The sequence below is a fragment of the Sorex fumeus genome, unplaced genomic scaffold, assembly GCF_029834395.1.
Source record: "Sorex fumeus unplaced genomic scaffold, SorFum_2.1 ptg000075l, whole genome shotgun sequence".
NCBI classification, from domain to species: domain Eukaryota; kingdom Metazoa; phylum Chordata; class Mammalia; order Eulipotyphla; family Soricidae; genus Sorex; species Sorex fumeus.
The window spans coordinates 15,757,511-15,764,803 of record NW_026606132.1 but is presented as its reverse complement, the minus strand read 5'-3'; the positions used below and the strand labels follow the sequence as shown (position 1 = coordinate 15,764,803).

Here is a 7,293-nt window from a genome sequence, read left to right as displayed (position 1 = left end):
ATTTGTAAGAATAAAAATGGTTCTGACATCGGAGGGTTCAGCAAGAACTATCCAGAAGTGACTTTTAATTTAGAGAACTGATATTGCATAGAAAAAAAGGTCATTGAAAATAGATGATGCCAAATTTTACAAATTAATTTCAAGAGAATCAGATGAACTTCATTGCAAAATTCTGGAGAGACTCAACTGGAGTTCTAACAGAAAAAAAAATTCTATCATTAACCATAGCTTAGTAAGCACTGATTTGGAGGACAGATGACTACTGAACTTTCTAGGGGAAAAATAACCTAGACTGAATGTGGGAATTGTAGAGCAGGCATCTGACTTTGATATTACAAAGAGTAAATATGAAAAATATCTGAAGAAGACTTTGTTAAGTAAAGTCTTCAGAATCTACCACTACCTTTTCCACTAGCATAAATCTTGTCTAACACAAAAGAGCTTTTAAATCAAAGCAAATAGAGCTAGAGTCCAAAGAAATAGTCTGTGAGTAAATTTCCCATGAAACATTTTACAACTTTGGAAACTGCACTTTTAGAAAAATCTTTCAAAGAAAGTTGACAATTATATTTGTTTCAAACATTCCCTAGTTATGCATTGTTATGGTGAAAATCCCAGTGAATTGCAAAGTATTTCACCTGCTCTTAAAACAATTAAATTTAGAAAATGACCCAAATCGGGAATACTCTTAAATGCATTAAATCAGATACTTACAGGGTTTTACATCTCATCATACAGATAAGGTAATTAATGTCCGAAGTGTAGAGTGGTTTATATGAATTCTGTCTAGTACCATTGACTGTTATTAAAATCATATGCCATTTCCTGCACCTTGAATGTTTTCTTGGCACTCTGCCAAGATAATTTAACGTACGTTATCTCATTGTTAATGTCATCAGACAGTGAATAGAGACTTGAAAAACACTTACCCTGTTCAAAGTAACAGAAGTTTTATATTGGGCTCAAGATAACACAGGTTTTATATTGGCTTGTTATTTGCATTATATTTGAAGGTGTATTTCTGGGATTCAAAGTTGGGTGTGTCTACTTTCCGCCTCTATTTCTATCCACAAAGGTGTATTGCTTGGCCAGACCAGATGAATAATACTCCCTGTGATACAATCTCCCTCATATTTCCAGTGATTGATATTAGTCATTTGTATTGTGACAAATACAGAAATTAACTAGGTTTACACACTTAAACTAAAAATTCACATATAGAGTATGTGTTCACCTGGAGTGACAGAAATAACCATTGTGTTGGAAAATAACTGTAACCAGCCAATTCCTTCTTTTAGTTGTAAGATGATTCTGCCAGTAAGAATTTGGCAAGCTTCCAATGTGCCTTTAAAGACACAGATGAACAGGTAGAACAAATTATATAACAGTAATATCTACGTAGTTCCTTAAGAATCCTAACCGGAGGAAGATGTAACCTACTACTAAATGGTTGAAATATGCTCTTTTCAGTTTCTTAAAACATCATGCATCAGATAGCTCTCCAGTATTTTGAGTAATAACAATATCTTGACTTTATTTAAAAAGTAAATGACATATGAAGTGGTGATTCAGTGCTTCATATATTTGCAAAAGTCTGCTCATTCTTTTGCCCGTTTTTCCTCTACAGTTTTCTTTCAAACTTTCTTCTGCTCTGTAAGTCGTGTGATTCGGGGGAGGAAGTATTTGGTTTAGGGGCCACAGCTTATGTGTCTCAGGGGTTACCCCATACAGTTCTCATGGGTTGTTCTTGGCAGTGCTCAGGGATATTTGAAGTGCCAGGGATAGAAATTAGGTCTATCACATGCAAAGCATATGCTTAATCCTTTGAGCTATCTCTCTAGCCTATAGCTCTGTGTGTGTGTGTGTGTGTGTGTGTGTGGCTGTGTGTGGCTGTGTGTGTGCTGTGTATGCTTCCACTTGCTAAATCAGTGATACTCATCTTTAAGATGCCTTTTGCTTCAATGTTGTGGTGGGTTCTGCCTTCGTTTTCTTTCATGTACCTTAGGATTCATGTCTTATTTTGAGGTCTTTAACCCAAATTATTTTCCAAAAGGCTGAACAGGTCAGCAGTCCCACCAACAATGAATGAGAGTTCCTTTCTTCCTGCACCCACAGCAACACTGGTTGCTCTTGTTCTTTTTTTATGTTTACCAGTCCCTGTGTTGTGAAATGATATCTCATTGTTATTTTGATTACCATCTTCCTGATGATTAGCAATGTAGCACTATAGCACTGTAGAGATCTCCTCCCATTGTTCATTAATTTGCTGGAGTGGGCACCAGTAACATCTCCATCGTGAGAGTTGTTGTTACTGTTATTGGCATATCGAATGCCCCACGGGGAGCTTGCCAGGCTCTGCTGTGTGGGCGTGATACTCTCTCCGAGAGGGGCGGAGGAATTGAACCCGGATCAGCTGCATGCAAGGCAAACGCCCTACTCGCTGTGCTATTGCTCCAGCCCGATTCCATATATTCCCCCCAAGCACTGCCAGGAGTAATTCCTGAGTGCATGAGCCAGAAGTAACCCCTGTGCAACTCCAGGTGTGACCCAAAATGCAAAAAAAAAAGGATTAGCGATGTAGAGCATTTTTTCATGTGTCTTTTGTCCATTTGTATTTCTTCTTTGAGAAAGTTTATTTTATTTATCTATTCATTTATTCTATCCATTTTTGATGAGCTTAAATGATTTATTTTCTTACACAATTCTACCAGTGCTTTATATATCATCAATATTAGCCCTTTATCTGATGGGTAAATATTATTTTCCCATTCCATTGGACTGTCTCTGTATCTTGGTCATGGTTTCTTTTGAGGTGCAGAAACTTAGAACTTCTTAATATCGAACTGGGTAACAGGCATCCTTCAACTTAAAATTTTATTCTTTAAAATATATTATTTGAGGGGCACGAGCGATAGCACAGTGGGTAGGGCATTTGTCTTGCACATGGCCAACTCAGATTTGACTTCCAGCATCCCATATTGCTCCTGAGCACCGCCAGGAGTAATTCCTGAGTGCATGAGCCAGGAGCAAACCCTGTGCCTTGCCGGGTGTGACCCAAAAAGCATAAATAAAAATAATTTCATTTAAAAGTATCATGTTAAGTGGACAAACTTGCAGGCTATCGAATGTAGCCTGCCCACAGGGCAGAGTCTGGCAAACTCCCCGTGGCGTACCAAATATGCCAAATACCAGTAACAATGATGGGTCTCATTCTCCTAAAGAGCCTTGAATATAATCTCAGGGTTAGGATGAAAGAGACGTTACTGGGGCCTGCTCGAGGCATTCGATGAATAACAGGAAGATGAAATGAAATGAAAAAATGAAATGTTAAGTGAAATGAGTCAGAAAGAGAGGGACTTACATAGAAAGAGTGCACTCATTTTTGGAATACAGAGTAACATAATGGAAGACTAACACCCAAGAATAGTAGAGATAAGTACCAGGAGGATTACTTCATAGCATAGAAGCTGGCTTCACATGGTGGGGGAAAAGGCAGCTCAGATAGAGTAGAGAACACCAATTAAAGGGTGCTATGAGGGACCACTTGCAATGGGAGATGCATGCTGAAAGTAGACTATAGACCGAACATGAGGGCCACTTAATACCTCTATTGCAAATCACAATACCCATAAGGAAAGAGAGGGAGCAAAAGCGAATGCTCTGCCACAGAGGAGGGGATGACTGGGGGAAGTGGGGGGGTGGGAGGGTGGGAGGAATGCTGGGACCATTGGTGGTAGAAAATGGGCACTGGTGGAGGGATGGGTACTCGATCTTTGTATGACTGAAATGCAAGCACGAAAGTTTGTAAGTCTGAAACTGTACCTCATGGTAATTCACTAATAAAAAATTATAAATAAATGTTTATATATATATATATATATATATATATATACTGCCCTACAATAAAAATCAACTGTACTCTTGCAAAACCAGAAATATTTGTCATAGGACTCTGAGTCAGCGTAAAACCATGCATTAGGAAGTGCCTCCATTGTACCATGGAACCTTGTTGAATCCTCCTAGAAATGTTGGGCTTGCTGTTCTTGGGATAGCTCTGCCTCAGAGGAGAACAGATTGGTATCACGTGCTTGGGAAGATGCCGATAACTTACAACAGCTCTGCCTCGCTTGCTCAGAATTAACCGGAATGGTAAGCAACGATAAAACAATCTCTAGCTTATTCAGTGTCTGGAAATCAGGGTAAAAGCTACCCTTTTACAAGTACCACACAGGAACAATACTCAGCATCTTCCTCACTAAGACTTTGAAAGTGAGAAAATGCATTCCTAATTGGTGTCTTTTGCACACATATAATAATTTCCAAGGCACCGAAGACAACTAGAAAACATTTAAAGTTAAAAATAAACCCAAACTGCTTAACCGTCCATCATTCTCTTGAACAGTAAACCCAAACCACCTTTGCCCACTTGTAGAAGTGTCTTTTCTTTGCTGTTCTCAGTGTAAAGACTGTCTCCGTGAGTCACGAGCAGTGTTGCTTCTTCGATTCTTTCCTCATCACAGCTAAAGTGTAGAGAAGCATCCCCCTTCATGTCTTGGATATTTGAGGATGCTTTGTAGAACAGAAGAAAACGAATCATCTTCAAGTTACCCTCAGCTGAGGCCCTGCACGTTGCTATGGCCTCATAATGGCCCTTAACATCTGGGTTAGTTTCTCTTTCCAGTAACAGAACAACGATCTCATGCATGTTTGGGGAGACTGCATCACGTAAAGGAGTCCAGACATTGTGATTGACAGCATTCGCTCGAGTACCTTTTCCCAGAACGGTTTTTACAATGTCATCCAGGCCAGCAGAAACTGCAATGTGAAGAGGAGAGCAGCCTGCATCGTCTTTATCATTTACTGGCTCTCCCATTGCAGGAAGAATTCAACGATGTCTGTATGGCTGACTGAGCACGCCCAGTGTAATACAGTTCTGCAATCCTGTTCAGTTTTAGTAGTCAGGGATTTATCGGCCAGAAGCCTCTCCTTCAGCTCCTCCAGCTGTCTGGTGAAGGCCATGTTGCAGACCATTAGTTTTTCTACACACCTCTCCATTTTTCCTTCCCAGGATCTCTGCCGGAATTTCTGTTTTTAATAGCCAGAGAACTTTTTATGTTGCTCTCCCAAATGGCTGAACCAAGTCAAATTCTCACCAGTAGTCATAAACATATTTTTTGATATTACTAGGAAACTGATAGGTTAGTTATTCTCTCCCATTTGCAGAAAAGGTCTCAGAAGCTTGACATCTTTTTGACTTGACAAGTTTATGTGAGGCGGCAAACTTGTTCTAACCAGCAGGATAGAGAGATAAGATTCATGGCTCTCCAGTGCCAATCTGCCTGGTGCAAGATTTCCCAGAAGGGTCACTAGGGATTAATCACCCAGGACCTTCTGTTAACCTTTCCCCCATTATTTAATCTGTGTTTTCAACACCTGTTTGGACACTTAGTAGCTAATAAGAATACACTAAACTACATTGGGCTGGAGCAAGAGCACAACGGTAGGGTGTTTGCCTTATAAGTGGTTGGCCCATCTGAGCCGGGTTTGATTCCTCTGCCCCTCTTGGAGAGCCTGGCAAGTTACCAAGAGTATCTCACCTGCATGGCAAAGCCTGGCAAGCTACCCATGATGTATTCAATATGCCAAACACAGTAACAACAAGTCTCACAATGGAGATGTTACTGTGTTTCGCTTGAGCAAATTGATGAACAATGGGAGGACAGTGCACTAAACTACACATGATACTTGCAGCTAATATAGGACATTGCAGAAAAGATATTTGGAGGAAGATGGTAAATAATGTTAATGAGCAAAAGGAAAGGGAATCTTTTGCATAAACATATATATGGGGTTTTCTGAAGAGCTTCATGAAAGTGTCCAGACATAAACCTTTAATGACATTGCTTTGTTAGCATGCATGAGAATATAAAAAACATTACCTTTGAGCGTATCCAGTATTTCTTGGTAACTAATTCCTCCTGCAAATGCAGTATCGTAAGGCAACTCATGCCACACTAGGTCTAGATTAGGGCACACGTGTGCTACTTCCTTTGCCCACCCTCATTTCACTAAAGAACTGGAAAGTGTCACTCCCATTTGCTCCTTGAATTCATTCTGTCATGAAAGCTCAGACAGAAAACTAGCTGTGAATGCCAATAAATGTTTAAAATATTTCGTTTCAGCAGAAAGTTTCCCCTTGATCTTTACTGTCAAATAATGAGCATTGCCAAAGGAGTTTCCGATTCTGTTGAAGACATGAGCACTGCATTGTGTTCTTACCCTTTTGATCAGAGCTTGGTAGATCAGGGGACAGAAAATTAATCAAAGTGGGGCTGGATCAATAGCACAGTTGGGTAAGGAGCTTGCCTTGCACACAGCCAACCTGGGTTGATTCCCAGCATCCCGTATGGTCCCTGCGCACTGCCGGTACTTCCTGAGTGCATGAGCCAGGAGTAATCCCTGTGCATCACTGAGTGTGACCCAAAAAGTAAAAAAAAAAATAAAAGAAAATTAATCAAAGAACTAGAGTTTCTGGGATGAAAAACTTCACGCCATATACTTTAATAACTGGTCGTGTTTTGGATGTGAACATATAGGGTCCATTGAAATGTAAGGCTTATCTTTATCAACTATTGGGATTATTAAACATATCTGAAGACCTTCCTAATATGTGGAACTTCTAATTCAAATACCTTTATCTTTAATTCCTATTCTCATAAATGCTGGAGGATAAAGTGCATCTGTGTCCTTTACCCTGATCAAAGCTGTTTCTGCCTTAATTAATCTTTACTTTTCCCCTTCAATTCATCATATGCCTGTTACTAGTTTAATTGGAGATGCTTATTGTCTGCTCTGAAATTCTATTTCTTTACACAGAAACCATTTTCTTTTAATAAACAGAACCAAAGGTGAATTGTGAAACACACATTTCTGCCCATTTTTAGACACCCACTTATGATATACTAAAAAGTAAATCCACTTCTTGCTTTCATTTTGTTTAAGATTCGTAATATTCTTCTTGATTATTAGTATTCTGGTCAGTGATTTACTTTAGCTGTAATTTTAAAAATGCATAAGGCCAAATTAAAAGTTGCAAAGACTTCGGGAATGATAATTCAGTAAGCATCTATGTAAGATCTGATATATAACCATTAATCATACATTAAAACATTTGCTAGTTATGTTATGAACAGCATAATCTAATATATAGTTTCCCAAAGTGGGCTGTAAACCCTCCAGCGATCACTGAAGTAATTTAGAGTTACAACAGCTTCTGAGAGCCAGTGTCTCACA

The 7,293-nt window shown here is 39.3% G+C and overlaps 1 pseudogene; it reads right to left on the bottom strand.

The window, feature by feature from the left end:
- Positions 1-4,375: 4,375 nt before the first annotated feature.
- Positions 4,376-5,055, bottom strand: LOC130038434 (26S proteasome non-ATPase regulatory subunit 10-like; annotated as a pseudogene).
- Between the last annotated feature and the right edge of the window lie 2,238 nt (positions 5,056-7,293).